Source organism: Hyperolius riggenbachi, chromosome 12 (assembly GCF_040937935.1).
Source record: "Hyperolius riggenbachi isolate aHypRig1 chromosome 12, aHypRig1.pri, whole genome shotgun sequence".
NCBI lineage: Eukaryota > Metazoa > Chordata > Amphibia > Anura > Hyperoliidae > Hyperolius > Hyperolius riggenbachi.
In genome coordinates, this window is record NC_090657.1 from 194924034 (window position 1) to 194946630 (window position 22597).

Genomic DNA, 22597 nt, shown 5'->3' on the forward strand with positions numbered 1-22597 from the left:
GTGCCCTGATGTAGATAGCCAGGTAGTGCCCCAGTACAGATATCCAGGTAATGCCCCAGTACAGATAGCCAGGTAGTGCCCCAGTATAGATAGCCAGTTAGTGCCCCAGCGTAGATAGCCAGGTAGTGCCCCAGCGTAGATAGCCAGGTGGTGCCCCAGTATAGATAGCCAGGTAGTGTCCCAGTATAGATAGCCAGGTAGTGCCCCAGCGTAGATAGCCAGGTAGTGCCCCAGTATAGATAGCCAGGTAGTGCCCCAGTACAGATAGCCAGCTAGTGTCCCTGTACAGATAGCCAGTTAGTGCTCCAGTATAGATAGCCAGGTAGTGCCCCAGTGTAGATAGCCAGGTAGTGCCCCAGTACAGATAGCCAGCTAGTGTCCCGGTACAGATAGCCAGTTAGTGCCCCAGTATAGATAGCCAGGTAGTGCCCCCGTATAGATAGCCAGGTATTGCCCCAGCGTAGTTGACCAGATAGTGCCCCAGCGTAGATAGCCAGGTGGTGCCCCAGTATAGATAGCCAGGTAGTGTCCCAGTATAGATAGCCAGGTAGTGCCCCAGCGTAGATAGCCAGGTGGTGCCCCAGTATAGATAGCCAGGTAGTGTCCCAGTATAGATAGCCAGGTAGTGCCCCAGCGTAGATAGCCAGGTAGTGCCCCAGTACAGATAGCCAGCTAGTGTCTCAGTACAGATAGCCAGTTAGTGCCCCAGTACAGATAGCCAGGAAGTGCCCCAGTATGGATAGCCAGTTAGTGCCCCAGTATAGATAGCCAGGTAATGCCCCAGTGTAGATAGCCAGGTAGTGCCCCAGCGTAGATAGCCAGGTAGTGCCCCAGTGTAGATAGCCAGTTAGTGCCCCAGTACAGATAGCCAGTTAGTGCCCCAGTATAGATAGCCAGGTAGTACCCCAGTATAGATAGCCAGCTAGTGTCCCAGTACAGATAGCCAGGTAGTGCCCCAGTGTGGATAGCTTGGTAGTGCCCCAGTGTAGATAGCCAGTGAGTGCCCCAGTGTAGATAGCCAGTTAGTGCCCCAGTGTAGATAGCTAGGTAGTGCCCCAGTGTAGATAGCCAGGTAGTGCCCCAGTGTAGATAGCCAGTTAGTGCCTCAGTGTAGATAGCCAGTTAGTGCCCCAGTATAGATAGCCAGGTAGTGCCCCAGTATAGATAGCCAGGTAGTGCCCCAGTACAGATAGCCAGTTAGTGCCCCAGTACAGATAGCCAGGTAGTGCCCCAGTACAGATAGCCAGTTAGTGCCCCAGTATAGATAGCCAGGTAGTGCCCCAGTATAGATAGCCAGGTAGTGCCCCAGTATAGATAGCCAGGTAGTGCCCCAGTATAGATAGCCAGGTAGTGCCCCAGTGTGGATAGCCAGGTGGTGCCCCAGTGTAGATAGCCAGGTGGTGCCCCAGTGTAGATAGCCAGGTAGTGCCCCAGTATAGATAGCCAGGTAGTGCCACAGTATGGATAGCCAGGTAGTGCCCCAGTGTAGATAGCCAGTTAGTGCCCCAGTACAGATATCCAGGTAATGCCCCAGTACAGATAGCCAGTTAGTGCCCCAGTACAGATAGCCAGTTAGTGCCCCAGTATAGATAGCCAGGTAGCGCCCGGGTGTAGATAGCCAGGTAGTGCCCCAGTACAGATATCCAGGTAATGCCCCAGTACAGATAGCCAGCTAGTGCCCCAGTATAGATAGCCAGGTAGTGCCCCAGTGTAAATAGCCAGGTGGTGCCCCAGTATAGATAGCCAGGTGGTGCCCCAGTGTAGATAGCCAGGTAGTGCCCCAGTATAGATAGCTAGGTAGTGCCCCAGTATGGATAGCCAGCTAGTGCCCCAGTGTAGATAGCCAGTAAGTGCCCCAGTACAGATATCCAGGTAATGCCCCAGTACAGATAGCCAGCTAGTGCCCCAGTATAGATAGCCAGCTAGTGCCCCAGTGTAGATAGCCAGGTAGTGCCCCAGTGTAGATGGCCAGGTAGTGCCCCAGTGTAGATAGCCAGTGAGTGCCCCAGTGTAGATAGCCAGGTGGTGCCCCAGTATACATAGCCAGGTAGTGCCCCAGTGTAGATAGCCAGGTAGTGCCCCAGTATAGATAGCCAGCTAGTGCCCCAGTATAGATAGCCAGGTAGTGTCCCAGTGTAGATAGCCAGGTAGTGCCCCAGTACAGATAGCCAGCTAGTGTCTCAATACAGATAGCCAGTTAGTGCCCAGTACAGATAGCCAGGTAGTGCCCCGGTATGGATAGCCAGTTAGTGCCCCAGTATAGATGGCCAGGTAGTGCCCCAGTGTAGATAGCCAGGTAGTGCCCCAGCGTAGATAGCCAGGTAGTGCCCCAGTGTAGATAGCCAGTTAGTGCCCCAGTACAGATAGCCAGTTAGTGCCCCAGTATAGATAGCCAGGTAATACCCCAGTATAGATAGCCAGCTAGTGTCCCAGTACAGATAGCCAGGTAGTGCCCCAGTGTAGATAGCTTGGTAGCGCCCCAGTGTAGATAGCCAGTGAGTGCCCCAGTGTAGATAGCCAGTTAGTGCCCCAGTATAGATAGCCAGGTAGTGCCCCAGTGTAGATAGCTAGGTAGTGCCCCAGTGTAGATAGCCAGTTAGTGCCCCAGTACAGATAGCCAGGTAATGCCCCAGTACAGATAGCCAGCTAGTGCCCCAGTAATCTTATGTATCCCCGTCCCAGCACAGTCTCCTCTCGCCGGACTCCTCCTCTCGCCGCATCTTCCCGCTGGTTACTTCCGGCAGCAACTCTGACGTCATGAGCGGCTGCCGGGTAACCATGGCGACAGGACGCTAGGCGGCGATAGGAGGAGAGCCCGGACAGGAGGAGAGCCCGGCGACAGGAGTCCACGCAGGAACGGGAATAAGTAAGTTGCTGCGCCCCACCGACACTGCCTGCCGTGTCCGACAGTTCTCTCCTGGGGCGAGATCCACCATTTTGTCTGCTGCCCCTGGAGGACCCCCTGACACCTGCCAATGTACCCCCAGGGGTCTGCGGACCCCAGGTTGAGAACCACTGCACTAAATTACAGTACAGTTGCCATGTGCACTGAGCGCATGGCGATTGTTACTAGAACAGCAGGATCACCAGCCATTAACCCATTATCGGCATGTGCTTCTCAGGCCTCGTTCACATCTAAAATTGTAATCACAAGCGTTTTGCGATTTTGTGCGGCTTTTTTTTCCCTCCCGGCGCTCCACTGCGTGCTGCGTTTTTGGTAAAAGCGCTTTTCCAGAACGGTTTTGTCATTCACTCCCTGATGCAAGGCAGGAAGTGAGCTCTTTGACCTAGAAAAGAATAAATACAATATATTTATTATAAAAAGCGGACGCAACGTGCTGATATGAACCTTCTCATAGAGATTCATTGCACAACGGTTTTGTGGACGATTTTGAAAATCGCCTGCGATGGAAAAAAGGGCAAAAACGCACTTAGTGTGAACGTGCCCTCAGGGCTGACACACACATTGCTATGGTAATGTGCAAGGTAATGAGCGTTATTGCGCTGTCATACTTGCCACTATGACTGACTTCAGACTAGATGGGCAAGAATTGCAGGCTTAACAGATGACAGATTGCAGACTGGACAGGCAGGGACTAGAATGACAGGTTGTAGCATGAATTGGCAGGACAGAGAACTGACTGACTGACAGGGAAACAGTGTGGACTATGCTGTGGCAGTGAAAGCTTTATGTTAATTACAATCATGTGACAAGTAGTGCAAGGTGAGAAAAGGTTAGAAAAATACAAAATGGCTGTGACTTTCTGGATGACCCTGATACATGCATAGAACAGATTATACCTGTAGGTAATCCTATGCAATATACAGGGTGGGCCATTTATATGGATACACCTAATATGGCCATTTATATGAATACACCATTTTATGTGAATGGTGAAGTTAACAAACAAAACCACCGCTATTGGTCTGACACTAACCCACATTGGATAGATCCCTCCAAGACTGTTGGAACAAAAAAATTGATGGTATGGTGTGGTATATGTGGGGTGTATCCATAGATAAGGTGTATCCATATAAATGGCCCACCCTGTATATTGCAATAGTTAGGTTTTAGGGCCCTTTCCACCAACAAACACAATCAGTCGCAATTGCGCTGCAATTTCCATTGTGTTTCTATTTCATGAGGAGAAAAGAATCATGGGTAAAATTGCATAGCGGCACAATTGCTGTGCAATTTTCCTGCAATCCTTTACAGTACTTTGTTTAGGAGCGCAAACGCAGCAAAAATGCAGCAGGCCGGCATTTGCGAATTCTGAAAGAAAGGAATCGCACTAATGAAAAAACATACAATTTACACGTTAACTGTGGTGCTGTTCCAATCCACAAAATGTGAGCGATCCAATGTTCTGAGGCAAAAATAGTTAGTCAATGAACTTCCCTGTATGGTCTCAAACATTGGGATAAGCCAAAATGCTTAAAGGGATACTGTAGGGGGGTCGGGGGAAAATGAGTTGAAGTTACCCGGGGCTTCTAATGGTCCCCCGCAGACATCCTGTGCCCGCGCAGCCAGTCACCGATGCTCCGGCCCCACCTCTGGTTCACTTCTGGAACTTCAGACTTTAAAGTCTGAAAACCACTGCGCCTGCGTTGCCGTGTCCTCGCTCCCGCTGATGTCACCAGGAGCGTACTGCACAGGCACAGACCATACTGGGCCTGCGCCGTACACTTCTGGTGACATCAGCGGGATCGAGGACACGGCAACGCAGGCGTAGTGGTTTTCAGACTTAAAAGTCTGAAATTCCAGAAGTGAACCGGAGGCGGGGCCGGAGCATTGGGGAGTGGCTGCGCAGGCACAGGATGTCTGCAGGTGACCATTAGAAGCCCCGGGTAAGGTCAACTCATTTTCCCCCGACCCCCATACAGTATCCCTTTAAGGGCTCTTTCACAGTGCGACGTTAAAGTCGCATGTTAGAAAAAACTTTACCACAGAGTAATGCACAGCAATGCAAAGTCTGTGCGACATTCACAGTGCACATGTTGCATTAGTGTGTAACGTGAGGCGTTATTAGAAGGTGCTGCATGCTGTGTGTTTAGCAATGAATCTGCTGCGTTACTTGTGTTGCACATGCTCAGTGATGTTTTTCTTTTTCTTTTTTTAAATATTCCGCATGCACCGTTTTCGTTCCGTAGTAAATACATTTTCTAGCGTGTGACTTTAACGTCACACTTTGAAAGTGTATATGTGTTCTACTGTGTAAGTAGCCTAAAATTCTCCTTCGAACTTAACTGCAAAGTGTTGTAAATCTTAAAATTATAGCTATGAAACAAAAATGAAAGTATGTTTTACATTTCAAGCCTCACACATACTTATGAGTTCCTGCAGAAGGAAATCCTGCACATTTGAAGTAAGGGAGACAGTGGTTGTCAAACTCTTTCAAGGAAGAGACGTGAAAAATGAAGCCTGCAGTGGAAAATGTTCATTTTTACTTCTTATTTAATAGTGTGTAATATAACTGTCAGGGTGAGTTCACAGTGGTCAGTTGCTTAAAGGAATACTTAAGGGAAAAAAAAAAATGACATTTACTCACCCGGGGCATCCCTCAGCCCCCTGAAGCTGGATGGTGCCCTCGCATTCCCGCTCCGATCGTCCTGTCCCCGCCGGCGGCTACTTCCGGGCGCGGCGACAGCCGCCGACAGGCTGGGAACGCGGCTGATTTTCTGCGTTCCCACTCGCTATATGCTGCTATAGCGTATATAGCTACGCTATAGCAGCATATAGGCGGCTGTCGCCGCACCCGGAAGTAGCCGCCGGTGGGGACAGGACGATCTGAGCGGGGCTGCGAGGGCACCATCCAGCTTCAGGGGGCTGAGGGATGCCCCGGGTGAGTAAATGTCATTTTTTTTTTTCCCCTTAAGTATTCCTTTAACTCACACGTTATAATGATTGTGAAATGCAATGGAGACTGGCCATAGACTTTAATACATAGCCTGCATGCAGCGAGTTAATATAACAGGTTCCGTTACAACGCAATACTGTGGAATTGTATGGGCAATGAGTTGACATGCAGAATTATTCTGCAACTCAACTGAGCACTGTGAACTAGGCCTCAAGCAACCATTTTTTTTACATTACAATGCAATATATAGTATAATTATTGACTTGTTTAGTGCAGGACACACAATTTTGCAGTTATATAGCGCTGACAGGGCCGGCTGCGCTCCACTGACGTCACTTCCTGCTACGCCGCCCACTGTATTGTGAGTGGACGGCGTTACAGTAAGTGACGTCAGTGGAGCGCACGCTGGAACGAGGAAGAGGTGAGTGATCCCCGCCCGGGCCTCTTACAATAGCTGCAGCAACTTAACTTTTTAAAGCTGGAGGGGAGCGGAGGACAGTGACCCAGGCGAGGGAGGGGGGTCCGACCCCCCTCCCCGCCGTTAGGCCCAACACCCCCTTCTTGCCCGCTATCCCCTCCAGCTCAGCGGCCCCTTACTCCCACGGGGGGTGGGGGCGGCGATTTCTTTAAAGATTGCCTCAGGCGGCAAAAAGTCTAGGGCCAGGCCTGAGCGCTGACTTGTTCTTCTATGCTCAGTGTACTCAGTCATTTCACTAAATGACATTCAGGCTAGGTTCACAAGGATCAGTTATTTACAAACACATGTATTATGAGTGTGGAGTTCAATGGAGACTGGACATAGACTTAATAGACTTAACTGGACATAATACAAAGCTTGCATGCAGCTAGTTAGAATAACATGATTAGTTACACTGCAGTACTGTGAACAGCCCCACAGAATTGTATGGGTAGTAAGTTGATATGCAGAATAATTCTGCAACACAACTGACTACTGTGAACTAGCCCATAAAGAGAACCCAAGGCGGTTTATTTGGGGGGCAGATGGGACACAAAGGCTTGTTCTCTGTCTCATGACATGCCCGTGTCTCCACAACGCCGCTCTCTTGCCGACCTTCCCCCCCCCCCCCCCCACACACACACATACACACACACACACACACACCGCAGTGCTATAGTGGCCCCAAATTAGCAACAATTCCTCCAGGGTTTCCAGGGCTGCCATTGGGCACACAGGCGAGCGGTGGGAGGCAAGGAGCGGACCCCTACACACAGGGATTGAGGACACCATTCGGCTATACCGGGAGGCCGAACTGGGGAGAGCCCTTGGGAAAAAACTAGGCCAAATTTGCTTAGCCAGATATGTCAGGTGTTTAATGCACACATTCAATTCTTTGTGTAGTGGTTCATTTTGTATCCCCCCCTTTGGAGGTGAGTGGTGGATGGCTCACTCCAGGTGGTGTGAGCCCTGGAGTGGGCTGTCTGCGCCTGTCCTTCCCCCCCCCCCCCCCTTGGAGTGATGTGTGTGAGCCAGCCCTGAGCTCCAAAGCTCAGTGCGACCCATGCTCCATTCCTTTCCTTTTCAAATGTGTTGCACCCAATCTATGCTCAGTAGCAGAACGCAATGGACGTTAAGGTAAGTGCATTTTTCTTAAATATTGGGAGGTGGGTGCGGGCGGCTCTCCCCGGCGCTGGCCACGCTTGAGGGGGCCGCCTGCGCCACCCAGCCTCCCCCTCTGGGGTGCTGCTGTGGTTCCCAGGCAGTGAGAGCGCCTGGGACCCCGCGGTCCCCTGGTTGTATGGGGGCATATCGAAGCCTCCTCGTGGTGCTCCTGGATAGTGCCATTGCAGCATGAACTAATTCCCGCAGGGCGACCGCGTTGCGGCATTGGTTTTTGACCCTGCATAAGTTGGCATGCGAAAGCGAATGCATATTTGCATGAGCATTGCCTCATGAATAGCCAATTAGGCCAAATTTGCTTAGCCAGATATGTCAGGTGTTCACTTGGTGTTTAATGCACACATTCATTTCTTTGTGTAGTGGAAAAAACTATGCGCTGCCTAACCCTGGAGCTTGTAAGTGCATATCTGGAATAAAAGTCATAGATTTTATGCAGTGTTGCGCTATGAGCATTATGTCTTTTATTTGTGGAAACTTTTAAAGTGGAACTACCCAGGATCTTATTCATTACTGGTGGCTGCAGCAAAGGTGGAGCAATTCGTATAGGCGAGGGGGGCCTCTGAATGCCCCATATGCGCACTAGACCATTGTGAATAGTGGTCCAACTAAATTGGTGAGACGCTCTCCATTAGGTGCTGGTGGTGGGAGTGACACACGTGTATATGCAGCGCTGGTCAAGTTTGTCATTAGCATAGAAACAGTTCTGTAAAGAGGAATTGACAAGAATTACTTCTGTTATGCACGTCTGATCTGCAACTACAGGAAATGTTTGGTTGAAGTTATTGCTGCCAAAGCCATGGAAACATTTAATGTTTTGTGTGGTATTAGTTTAAGCAGAGTGTGATTGTCTATTGTTGTGACTTAGATGAAGATCAGATCACATTTTATGACCAATGTGTGCAGAAATCGATATAATTCCAAAGTGTTTACATACTTTTTATTGCTATTGTATATGTCTTGGAGCCTGTTAACTACTCTCCTGCACCACCTGGGTGTTTTTTAGAGTTTTGTACCGACACTCAGCAGACACCCTCCCTCCCATTGTCGCTTATAAGCATAGCATCTGTCACTTGCACACATGCAAGTGCAACCATGTAATTTAACAGGGGATGTTTGTAAAACATTCAGCTCTAAGATTTGATTTATTATTATATTAAAATGTATCTGTGTGGGTGTACAATAATTGCACCTACACAATTATTATTTTCATAAGCTCTCTGAAATCCTAACAAGTGTTATGGCCCAGTTAGAAAAATTTGTCACCAAGTAAACAATTTTGTAAGAAAAAAAAAAGAAAGAAGTGCCCTGGGGTTGGGGCCACAGCATTGACACATACATACCTGGGGCTTACTCTAGCCCCTTCTGGCCTGATCGCTGACACGCCATCCTCTTCTGGCTCCCCATTTGCCCGCAACTGGCCCTGTAAAATCCGCACGCCGCCATAGGCACTGTCTGACTACGCATGCTCCCCCATCTCGCTCCCGAGCGTTCTGCGCCTGCGCAGTAGTGACGTGAACGCAGCGGGAGCGTGCGCCCTGGTCGTGCATGCGCAGTTGGCCCCGTACCGGAGGACTTTCCGGGGTCAGTTGCAGGTGAACAGGGAGCCAGAAGAGGGCAGTGATCATGCCGGAGGGGGGTTAAGAAAGCCCCAGGTATGCGTTCGTCACAAAATGAAAAGCTGATATATACAACTGATGGCAGCTCAGCACTGCCTGAGGGTGCGGATACCCACCAGGAAACACTATCCATGCCACCAACCAATGCCAACTATCAATTCCACGCGGAGGCGGTACCCATAGGCAGGGCCGGATTTGTACTTACCACCTGTGCCCTAGGCCTGCTGTCACCAAGCGCCCCCCCCCCCCGCCACCACCACCACCAAAAAACATTCTGGCCAACTATCTGACTAGCGATCACTTGTTTGAATGGGCTCATTTCAGTTGTGCTGCTGTGCCCCTCATTGAACAAAGAATCAGTGGATGCTCTGTCCTCTCACGATGGAAATTTGCGCTCCTGCCCGTATGTGCACAGCAGCCGATAGTGTTCTGGGCATGCATACTTGAGAAATTACGGTGATGTGTGATCGGTACTTGTCAAGAATGCATAACACTATACTGGCCTCGGTTGCTGTGCACATCTGGGCAGGAGCAGGAAATTACAGGGAGCGCAAGTGGCCAGAGCATGCGCTGCTTCTTTATCCTCTGTGCGACTGGCTGCAGTCAGAGCCACAAACAGGTGACAGGGAGCGTGAGTGGCCAGAGCATGCACTGCTTCTTTGTCCTCTGTGCAACTGGCTGCAGTCAGAGCCACAAACAGGTGACAGGGAGCGTGAGTGGCCAGAGCATGCACTGCTTCTTTGTCCTCTGTGCAACTGGCTGCAGTCGGAGCCACAAACAGGTGGCAGGGCAGAGCAATGGAGAGAAGCCCATCCAAAACAGAGAACAGGTAAGTAGCAAACATCCTGTCAAGACCCACTTTGGATGTTCTGTTGTAATTACAGTGGACCAGAACTCAGAACTTCCTCTCTGCTCTAAAAGATATGCAACAACATAACCTTTACATAAAAACATTTTTGTTACAGCTGATACAAATCCTGCAATAAATAGACAGTGGCCCATATGCAATTCACTTTTTCACCTGAGTTTTCTCCTAGGTGATAATTTTAAACTTGTCAATAAAATGCCTTTTAAGCCACCAGAAAGCAAGAACATACTGAAAATAAATTTGATAGTACTTTTTTACCTACTTTTTGGTACTTTTTAAATTGAAAAGTACTGGAAAGTTATCTTAAATCGAAGATGAAAAATTATCTCCTAGGAGAAAACTCAGGTGAAAAAGTGAATTGCATATGGGCCATTGGCCCATATGCAATTCACTTTTTCACCTGAGTTATCTCCCAGGAGATAATTTTTATCTTCTCTTTAAACTAAAGTTTCATCATTTAACAACTGAAAAAGGACTCAAAAGTTGGTGAAAAGGTACTTACAAATTTATTTTGCGTATTTTCTTGTTTGTTGGGGGCTCAAAGAGCATTTTATGACAAGTTATAAAAATATCACCTAGGAGAAAACTAAGGAGAAAAAGTGAATTGCATATGGGTCATTGTGTCTAATTCCTACTTTCATGGAAGCAAATATATTAACATCTTGTGCTTTAAAATAAGCTTATACGCTGTGGCAGTCAGGTGACACAGGGAAGATATCACATTTGTGATTAGACACAGATGTGGAAGAATTCGAAAGGCTCTCTAAATACATACAGGGTGCATTTCTCTGTTTTCCTTCTGTCCTGTGCAAGAATTCAGCTCCACTTTAAAGCATCTGAATGACATTTATTTATATTTGCTGAAAAAAATCTACGTATCTCTTTTGAATGCTGAATGTACATATGGTGGTGTGCTCTAACATATTGACAGTATACGGGGACAAAGTCTGAAGAAGGCTTATTAGCAGAAAGATTACTCTTTTTCTTTTAAGCCAATAAATGGTATCATCCTGATTCAAAACTCTCTGCTTTTGCTGATGGCTAAGATGGTAGAATGCTCTAATGCTGCAGGAAAGCAGAAGGATGCCAAACCATACACACTAGCATAGAGGTAGTAACAGCTCAGGTGACAGTGACAGTTTAGCAATGAAAGGGAAGCATACAGCATTTTTATTCCAGGCTGCAGCAGTTCTCATAGATGGTCGGAGCTGACGGGCAGAAAATGAGTCAGGAAAGAGTCAACTTAAGCAGAGATGAGATCACTGGCTAGGAAGAAAAAAAAGCAATAAATTACGGCTAGATAAGAAAGTGTAATTTACAACTGCTGGGGTCAGTGTCACAGCTGTAAAAAAGAAGGCAAAGAAACTAGCAGAAATGTTTGTGAATGCCTGCATTAGAACTCAGCGGAACTTAGTTTTATCTGCTTTGTAATGTAAATCCCTGGTATTTCTCACATCCACTTGTACTGTATGTCGATCATAATTTGATCATCACTGGGTGACAGTTATGATTGATCCTGATTGTTATAACACATCAGTAAGTGAGAGATGCAGGGATTGGGGAACTCTGGAATTCAGCTATTAGTGCAGAGCAGGGCGCTGGATGGCTGTGCTGCGGGAACAGAGGAGATGATTTACTTTGACATATGACCTCTTCTCTCTCCAAGTCATGCCGCCCTTCTGATCTTATCTGATTTTATCGCCATGGCCTTTGTGGCCTTTGCAGAAATTCGGGCCTGCCCATAGGCAATGGGCAAGAGTCCTGGGCCCATATGCAATTTACTTTTTCTCCTGAGTTTTCACCTAGGAGATCATTTTTCAACATCTTTTTCACATAACGTTTCAGCAATTTGCAATTGAAAAAGTACCAAAAAGTAGATGAGAAAGTACTATGAAAATTATTTTGATTACTTTCTTGCTTACTGGTAGTTTAAATGGCATTTTATTGACAAGGATTGAAAATATTGCCTAGGAGAAAAAGTATGGGCCCTTGGCCCATATGCAATTCACTTTTCCTCCTTCGTTTTCTCCAAGTTGACATTTTTAAACTTGTCAATAAAAATGCCTTTTAAGCCACCATAAAGCAAGAAAATACTCAAAATAATTTTGATAGTACTTTTTCAACTTCTTTTGGGTACATTTTTAGTTGAAAAGTGCTGGAAAGTTATTTTAAATTGAAAATGAAAAATTATCTCCTAGGAGAAAACTCAGGTGAAAAAGTGAATTGCATATGGCCCCTTGTGTGCAATAGAGTTAGATCATTTATCATTGTCTGTTTATACTAACTTTTCAGCAGTATGCAATAGAAAACGTACTAAAAAGTAGGTTATACACAACCGTCAAAATTATCCTGAGTATTTTCTTGCTTGCTGGTGAGTATTTCATTGATTATGCGTGAAAATATCACCTAGCCGTCAACTTAGGATAGCAAGTGAATAGAAAAGGATACGGGCCTCTGGCCCTTATTAACGTTTCTCCTGAGTTTTCTTCAACCTTTAAAGCACACATCGGTTCAAAATAAACTTTTAAGATAATTGTATGCACGGCAGTTTCTAGGGCCGTGCGACCCGTACGGGCGCCCCTAGCGCTATTGACAAGGGGGGCGCTGTAATGGAGGGGGGAGCCAGCCGCGTGGAGGGCAGCCCGACCTCTCCCCTCCCTACCTCTCCGGGGCCGCCCTCCGTGCTCCCCCCTCTGAGGCAGAGTAATTACGCAGCAGGAAGCGCTAGTCACAACTTACTTCCCTGCGTTCCACTCGCCGCTCACTAGCCGCTGGAGGACTCCTCTCTGCCTAGCTGCTGTGCTCATACACATGCTGCTTCCGGAGGGCGGCCCCGGAGAGGAAGGGAGGGAGAGGTCGGGACGCGGCTGGCTCCCCCCTCCACTATGGAAGGGGGGGGTTACCTACCTACCTACCAGGGCAGCTACTTATCTAATCTATACTAGGGGAGGGGCAGCTACCTACTGGGGGGCAGTGGCACCTACCTAATCTAACCTATACTGAAGGTCAGCTACCTAATCTAACCTATACTGGGGGTCAGCTACCTAATCTAACCTATACTGGGGGTCAGCTACCTAATCTAACCTATACTGGGGGTCAGCTACCTAATCTAACCTATACTGGGGGGGCACCTAGCTAATCTAACCTATACTGAGGGGCAGCTACCTACCTAACCTATACTGGGGGGCACCTACCTAATCTAACCTATACTGGGGGGCAGTGGCACCTACTTAATCTAACCTATACTGGGGTGCAGCTACCTAATCTAACCTATACTGGGGGTCAGCTACCTAATCTAACCTATACTGGGGGTCAGCTACCTAATCTAACCTATACTGGGGGTCAGCTACCTAATCTAACCTATACTGCGGGGCACCTACCTAATCTAACCTATACTGGGGGCAGCAACCTATCCAACCTATACTGGGGGCACCTACTTATCTAACCTGTATTGGGGGCACCTACCTACCTAGCCTATACTGGTGGCAACTATACTGGCTACCTATATTGGAGACACATACCTAACTAACCTATGCTGGGGGCAACTATTCTGGCTCCCTATTAGAGGCGCCCACCTAGCTAACCTGTACTGAGGGCACCTACCTATCTAACCTACACTAGGGGCCCCTGCCTATCTAACCTATACTGTGGGAAACTATACCGGCTACCTATACTGGATGCACCTACCTGGCTAACCTATACTGGGGGCAACTATACTGGGGCACCTATGCCTGGCTACCTATATTGGGGGGACCTATAGCTGGCTACCTATACTGAGTGCAACTAGACCTGGCTAACCTATACTGCAGACACCCATACCTGGCTGCGCGCGTGCGGGGGGTGCAATTTTACACCCTCGCCCTGGGTGCATTTTAGCCTAGAAACTGCTCTGATTGTATGTATACTAATAATAGCAGAAAGAACATCAGTAACATAGATCAGAGTCTTATATTTTTATTCTCAGTTTTTAAGACTGAACTTTAAACTGCAACCATAACAGACAGTGATGTAAGGACTTATTCACCGGAGCAGTTGTTTTCGGCACAGCAGATTTGGGTAGCAGCTTTTAAAACTCAGTAATTTGGCCTCCAGCTATTGCTGGAAGGCGAATTACATCATTCCCCACTATCCACGGTGACCTGAAGGGGGAATAGTAATTAACGCGGCCGGGAACTTGTGCAGGAGCAGGATAAGCCGTATACCGGCTGTATCCTGCGCCCAAGGCTGCCGCGCCAATTATTCACACTCAAGCACTTTCAGCCCGCATTTTGCACTTTGTAGATTGCTGGCAGTCAGCAAAATGCTGCAGCATACGTAAGCTTATGGGATTATTCACAAAGTTGCGATTGGGGTTTGTTTGTGATTTCTGACAATCAAAAACGTGCTGCACATGGCATCCTCCCAGGGATTGTCTCACATTTCTCATTCACTGGAATGAAAATTGCAAAACGCAATCGCCCAAAAAAAAAAACATTTCAGAAACTTAGCAAAGCAAAATCATGATTGCGGCTTGCGGTTCCGACAGTGAACAGGGCCTAAAATCTGCTTTAAGGTGGCCACTAATGGTCCAATTACTAGCGAAAAATAGTTTGAGTGATAAAAAAATTCTGATCGGATTGGTTGAAAATAATCTCAGTTGATGGGCACAATCGATTATGAATCATTATAAAAATCTGATTAGATTTTTGTCTAACCAAAATTTGGATTTTCTTGATTGGTTGTGATAGATAGGAATGGTGATGGTGTAGTGAACAATTTTTCTTCCGATAAGAATTTCTGATCGCTCAAACGATTTACCGCTAGAAATTGGACCATTAGTGGTCACCTTTAGTCAGTTGCAAAGCAAAACAGAAGTAATGGCTCTGATTTTGTACTGAAACCTTATCGGCATTGTTTTCCCTTCTATTTACTTTTCAGGACATGGGTCCAAATTTGACTGTTTGACTCACTCATTTGCATAGATAATAGAATTAGTTTTTATAACGCTTGCTATACAAGACAACAGAAAGAGACTTCAGACAATTTTTAGTAGGACTAGTACTACATGTACCTATTTTTATCTCATCAGGTCACATGCCAGTTCAGGTATGCTTTTAGGCTACGTTCACAGTACTCAGTTACATTGCGTCATGATGGATGTTTTTTAATGGAGAATATTGCACAGCAATTAAAAGTCAATGTGACATTCACAGAGCATGCGGTGCGATGCGCGTCAATGGGGTACATACAAATGATGCAGATACTGCTCTGCGTTTATGCAAATTATGTATTGACGTGTTCAATGTTAGTCTATGGTAACGCTTGCATGTTTGAATTTTTGCACTACGTTATAGGCATTGCACATGCGCACGTTTTTAAGGCTTTATACTCTCAAATGAGCGACACAAACGTCGCACAACTATGATGCAATTTTGATTCATATGCCTCCGTTACATCGCATGGCACCGCAACACATTACTTGCTTCTTTGCGTTGCGTTTTATCTGCGTTGTGTAGCAACGCAACGTGCATTTGCACTGTGAATGTAGCGTAAAGCTCATATCAATTAAGAAATAAGTCTGATATTAATGTGTTACTTTATTTTTTTACTTTTTCCAGTTTCTAAGTACTGAAGTTATTGTTTTAGCAAAGATCAAAAATTATCTCCTGGGAGAAAAGTGAATAAGGACCTGAGCAAGTCATCTTGTGATTGCTTGAAAGTTATTTAAAATTTGAAATCTTGCGGCTATAGTTAGAGGAACTGTAATAAAAATTATGAATAAAATTGCTTATTTACAATATTCATTTTTAGATTATTTAGTGTTTACACATTGTAAAATCTTTCCTCTCCCTGATTTACATTCTAGGTTCACAGACAGCAAACGGTCAGGACTATGGCCTTGACATCACACTGTGGGAGGGGTTTTACCACAATATCAGCCATACATGCTCCTCTGATGATCTATTCCAGAAAAGGTAAAGATTTCTTGTGGGAAAGGAGGTATCGGCTACTGATTGGGATGAAGTCCAATCCTTCTTTAAGTTCCTTTTTTACAGGAACCTTAACTGAACTTTAGAATAAAAAGTTTCATTTTCCTGGGGCTACCTCAAGCCCCCTGCAGTTGTCCTGTTCCCGCGCCATCACTCACCGATCATCGCATCTCCCGCCGTGGCGAAGTTTTGTTTTAGTAGCTGAGCAGTGCACCAGCACAGCTTTGACCATGCGCGTCCTCGATCACGCAGTGACAGTGACAGGGGGTGATTGATGGGTGATTGACAGGTGATCAGTGCGTTATTACAGGGAAAAACAGATGTAAATATTGCACTGGCGAATTGATAAGGCGGGGGGTCTGAGGGCAATCTGAGAGTGTAGGCGGGTGATTGGGTGCCCGCAAGGGGCAGATTAGGGTCTGATCCAATGGGTAACAGTGATAGGGGGTGATTGACAGGTGATCAGGGGGATATATGCATACAGTACACAGGGGGGGGGGGGGTCTGGGGAGAATCTGAGGGGTGGGGGGGATGATCAAGAGGGAGCAGGGGGCAGTTTAGGGCATTTAAAAAAAATAGCGTTGACAGATAGTGACAGAGAGTGATTGATGGGTGATTGGGTGCAGACAATGGTCTGGGGGGGTGGGCAGGGGGGGGGGGGGGGTCTGAGGGGTGCTGTAGCCGATCAGGGGGCAGGGGGGGGGGGATCAGTGTGCTTGGGTGCAGACTAGGGTGGCTGCAGCCTGCCCTGGTGGTCCCTCGGACACTGGGACCACCAGGGCAGGAGGCAGCCTGTATAATACACTTTGTATACATTACAAAGTGTATTATACACTTTGTATGCGGCGATCCGGGTGCTAGTAACCCGCCGGCGCTTCCGAACGGCCGGCGGGTTACTAGCGCCGGCGCGAGGGGGGGGGGCGGAGCCAGTCCCCGGCGGAGGATCGTGTCACGATTGACGCGATCGCTCCGCCCATGCCCGTACAACTACCGCCGCCTCTGTGCATGCGGCGGTCTTTGCGGGATCCACTTTCCGGCCACCCCTGTGCAGTGGGCGGTCGTTAAGTGGTTAAATGTTTCCATGGCTTTGGCAGCAATAACTTCAACCAAACATTTCCTGTAGTTGCAGATCAGACGTGCATAACGGTCAGAAGTAATTCTTGACAATTCCTCTTTACAGAACTGTTTCAATGCTAATGACAAACTTGACCAGCGCTGCATATACACGTGTGTCACTCCCACCACCAGCACCTAATGGAGAGCGTCTCACCAATTTAGTTGGACCACTATTCACAATGGTCTAGTGCGCATATGGGGCATTCCGAGGCCCCCCTCGCCTATACGAATTGCTCCACCTTTGCTGCAACCACCAGTAATGAATAAGATCCTGGGTAGTTCCACTTTAAAAGTTTCCGCAAATAAGACATAATGCTCATAGCGCAACACTGCATAAAATCTATGACTTTTATTCCAGATATGCACTTACAAGCTCCAGGGTTAGGCAGCGCATAGTTTTTTTCCACTACACAAATAAATGAATGTGTGCACTACACACCAAGTGAACACCTGACATATCTGGCTAAGCAAATTTGGCCTAATTGGCTATTCTTGAGGCAATGCTCATGCAAATATGCATTCGCTGTATGTAGGTCAGGGGTCAAAGTGACAACAGTGCCCAAATTTATGCACCTGCCTAATTTTAAACAATTCTTGCGCACTTTCTGTAAATCCAATAAACTTCTTTTCACTTCTCAAATATCATTGTGTGCGTCTCCTATGTGATATATTTAATTGACATTTTTTTTAATGATAACAACCAACAATTTATACAGGAAAATCATGATAATTAAGGTGCCCAAATTTTTGCATCCCACTGTATATAGTCATTAATACTTATCTGTGTATTAACTACTTTGGCCTCCTGGACGTACTAGCTACGCCCAGGAGGCCATGTGCGCGTGCACGCCCGCTCCCGGGCCACGGATAGTTAGCCTACGAATCAGTGAATTGGGCTATGGTGCCCGATCACTGATTTCTCTCCCCCGCAGAAAAAGCGACAGCTTCTCTCAACAGCTCCGCTTTTTCTGGCTGTTGCGTCCCCCATGCATCCCTTTAAGCGTATGTTACACTTAGAGTGACGTCATGTAAACAAACTCATGGCCGCCAGCTTGTGGCCAAAAAGTAAAACTACAATTAAAAGTAAAAAAAATAAAACTCAACACACATTTACATTATAAAAGTTCTGTTTACATCCCACCCTCCCCAAAAAATACCCAAATAAAATGTTTAATAAAAAAAAACATGTAAATATTTACCTAAGGGTCTAAACGTTTTAAATATCAATGTAAAGATGAAATATTTCTATATTTTTTTTTTATTTTAAACTTGTAAATAGTGATAGATGCAAAACGGAAAAAATGCACCTTTATTTCCAAATAAAATATTGTTGCCATACATTGTGATAGGGACATAATTTTAATGGTTTAATAACCGGGACATATGGGCAAATACAATGCGTGAGTTTTAATTATGGAGGCATGTATAATTTTTAAAACTATAATGGCTGAAAACTGAGAAATAATGCATTTTTTCCGTTTTTTTTTTCTTATTCCTCCTGTTAAAATGCATTTACAGTAAAGTTTTTTTTTAGCAAAATGTACCACCCAAAGAAAACCTAATTGGTGGCGGAAAAACAAGATATAGATCAGTTCATTGTGATAAGTAGTGATAAAGTTATATAGGCTAATGAATGGGAGGTGAACATTGCTCGGATGCATAAAGTGAAAATGACTGAAGGCTGAAGTGGTTAATGCTACCTAAACATTCAGGGCTAGTTCACAGTGCTCAGTTGCATTGCAGAAAAATTATACATGCCATGTTCCTGCCCATACAATTCTATGTGCCTGTTCACAGTACTGTATTGTAATATATTTTATTTTAACTTGCTGCATGCAGGCTTTGTATTAAAGTCTATGTCCAGTCTCCATTGCAATTCACACTTATAATGCGTGCGATATACAAGGGACCACTGTGAACCTAGTCTCAGGCTTGGTTCACAGTAGCCAAGTTGCATAATGTGTGAGTTCCAATGACTGAACTGCAATGGAGACTGGACATAAAGACTATTTAATACAAATCCTGCATGCAGATAACACAATCCATTACAAAGCAGTACTGTGAACTAGCACTCACTCATGCTTTTTATGGCAACAAGTTCCAGTGCCTCTTGGCACGTGTAGAGAACCTAGGGCTTAACTGAAGCCTAATAATTCACAGAGTCATAAATAAACTTGTAGACATTTTCTTTGTTCTTGTACCCCTTAATGAAGCTTCTTTAGGTTATGCGTTTGCTTGAAAGCAGAATGACACATTTTTAGTTTGTTGTCAGAGTCCCTCTGCTACCTTATCTAGGCATTGTGATAGCCATATAATGCAACCTCACAGCACACATTACAGCATGGGGAAGATGACACGCGTCGACTGGTTTCATCTGCCATTCTGGTTTTCATAAGATGGTGACTACTGCGCCTGAGCGGTATACTACAGATAACATCAGTGCAACCACGTCTCGCGCAGCAGCAGTAGAGGCGAACCTGGCAAGGTCAGCTTCTGCACCGGAGGGAACCCCGGGCCAATGGCTGGATGCAGAGGTGCGGCGAGGGCTCAGGACGCCTGGAGGAAGCCCCGGGTAAGTAGATTTTTTTTTTTATTATTAGCTTGGACCGTGCCTTTGAAGGAGCAGCACAGCGTTTAGCATTTTACCACACAGGATTAGGCAATTCACAATGTGACCATTCTACTACATAAATGTAGCAATATGTGCAAGTAATATAAATAACCCCACACACCACATGACGTGTACTGGAAACAGTGGATTTAATTACAATATCTGATGGCATTCAATGTGCTGTTGTGTAGCCCAGGGTTTCTCAACTCAGTGCTGAAGTACTCCCAACAATGCATCTCTACAGGCTACAACCCTGGTCTAGCCTGCAAAGAGGTCTGTGCATCCTTTCATGGTCATGCCTCACCAGTCCACAAGGAGAAAAGCACAATGTACATGGTCTGTATTTTCTAATCAAGTCTGACCCAATTAGCTGCATGCTTGTTTTATAATATTGTTGTTGTATAATTCAGGCAGGTAGTACTGTTTAAAAAAGGAAATAAAATAAAGCAACCACCATGATGCTCACTTTAGTTTCGCTTTAACACTAAGGCAGCTAAAACTAATACTGCCCTCTGCAACTTAGTAGACCAGATTAATATCCTAGAGGTCTCACTGACTTGATGCCAAACTCTGATTAAAGAATGTACCTTTTATTTTTTTGAGCACGTTACATATGTACAAGAGTTGCATTTGCCCTAAAGAACAAAAATGCACCATAAATGTATTTTCTTCCAGTGTAGCCATCACTTAAAGAGAATCTGTATTGTTAAAATCGCACAAAAGTAAACATACCAGTGCGTTAGGGGACATCTCCTATTACCCTCTGTCACAATTTCGCCGCTTCCCGCCGCATTAAAAGTGGTTAAAAACAGTTTTAAAAAGTTTGTTTATAAACAAACAAAATGGCCACCAAAACAGGAAGTAGGTTGATGTACAGTATGTCCACACATCTAAAATACATCCATACACAAGCAGGCTGTATACAGCATTCCTTTTGAATCTCAAGAGATCATTTGTGTGTTTCTTTCCCCCCTGAGGGGGGAGTGCATAGCAGAACCACAACACTGAAGAACTTGGCAGCCTTCCAGACACAGGCTGACAAGTCTGACAAGGGAAAGATACATTGATTTATTACAGAGACTGTGATAGTACAAAGTGCTGCAGTAAGCCAGAACACATTAGAATAGCTTTTGGAACTTGTAGGATGATAAAAAACAGGATGCAATTTTTGTTACGGAGTCTCTTTAAGGTGGACATACACTTTTAAATTTGCAGCCCATTCAGTGTTCTCCCTAGGCTCTTTTAGCCGAATGCTCCACCCAGCTAGTTGTGGTGAGCACCCAACTGTCATCAGCTCACCGCCTCCTATGCTATAAGCAGAGTTGCACACAGAAGCACCGGTCCTGCATTCTCTCATATTGCCCCACCCTGCTACATTTTCATGCCACCCGGCTGGAAAAAAAATTCTGGGGAGAACACTGACATTCGACCAGCAGATAGATTTGTCAAATGCTGCGCAAGTGGAATCTGACAGAAATCTATCTGATGTGTGCCACACATACTAGGAAAAAATTTCCAATAGATTTCAGAATGAAATTTATTGTAAAGCTACTGAAAATCAATTTAAATGCATTATTGCACCATTAAATCCAATGCAACTCTATGGGCCATTGATCTGCTGGCAGCAGCAGATCAACCTGGATTTTCCAGATCAAGTCAATCGAAATAGATTGCAAATCAATCGACTGGCTGATTTGAAAGAATCAATGTCTGATCGATTCTATAGAATCGATCATTCGCTGAAATAGATTAGTGTATGCACCCCTTAAAGTATGTGTTTTTAAGATCGATAACAAAGCTAAACAGAATTTTGGGTAGTTTTGCCGGATTGGAGTCACTACAAAAACAAAGATGTTTATGGATCTTTTGTTAAACATAAGATCCACATACATTTGGATACACTCTAGTAATCAACACATGATCAGAATGCAATAATCTCCCGCAGCAGATGCTTTCTCCATAAACTACATTGTATGTAAAGCATCTGTTGCAGCTGGAGTGTGAAAACCACCAAAGTAACACTGTACATCTGATGCATTGTCTGCTCCGACTTTCACATGACGCAATGTAAACCAAGCCTTTGGCCTCGTTCACATCAGGGCCGTTTCTGTGCGCTTTCCACAGCGCACTGGCCTGTGCGTTCAGCAAGGTATTGATTTTTCCATGTAACTAAATGTAGCTGGTTCACATCTATGCGCTGCGCTGAGCAGCGTTACAAAAACGTAGTGTTGCAGGCATTTCTGTGCGTTGAGCTGTAAAGCGCACAGCAATGCAAGTGAATGGGTCCGCTTTTTTAGCGCATAGAAGCGCGTACAAGCGCATAGAAGCGCATGCGTTTTTTACCCCTAATTGGAGAAAAAAATACATTTACATACAAAAACAAAGTTTTATTGACAACTGCTGCTGCTACAGTAAACAAAACGTGCTTTAAAGAAGCGCAGCGCAACGCACAGAAACGCGGACTAAAGCGCGCACAAGCGCATGCGTTTTTTACCATGCGCTTTAACACGTTTTTCAGCGCAGCAGATGTGAACGAGGCCTAAGGCCTTGTTTCCATCTATCCGCTTCTGTCCGCTTTTTATCAGTACATCAATGTTACAGATTGATACGTTGCTGAAAAGCGGACAGAAGCGGATAGAAGCGCACAGATGTAAACAAGGCCTAATCTTTAGGCCTCGTTCACATCTGCTGCGCTGAAAAACGTGTTAAAGCGCATGGTAAAAAAACGCATGCGCTTGTGCGCGCTTTAGTCCGCGTTTCTGTGCGTTGCGCTGCGCTTCTTTAAAGCAAGTTTTGTTTACTGTAGCAGCAGCAGTTGTCAATAAAACTTTGTTTTTGTATGTAAATGTATTTTTTTCTCCAATTAGGGGTAAAAAACGCATGCGCTTCTATGCGCTTGTACGCGCTTCTATGCGCTAAA

General features: G+C 45.8%; 1 long non-coding RNA gene across 1 annotated transcript in view; it reads left to right on the forward strand.

Annotated features, from left to right (window-relative positions):
* The window catches only part of LOC137542393 (uncharacterized), a 319706-nt gene that overhangs the window by 6688 nt on the left and 290421 nt on the right, over positions 1-22597 (forward strand). The window contains exon 2 of the long non-coding RNA XR_011025417.1: positions 15827-15935. This is a non-coding gene — a long non-coding RNA (uncharacterized lncRNA). The remainder of the gene's footprint in view (positions 1-15826; positions 15936-22597) is intronic.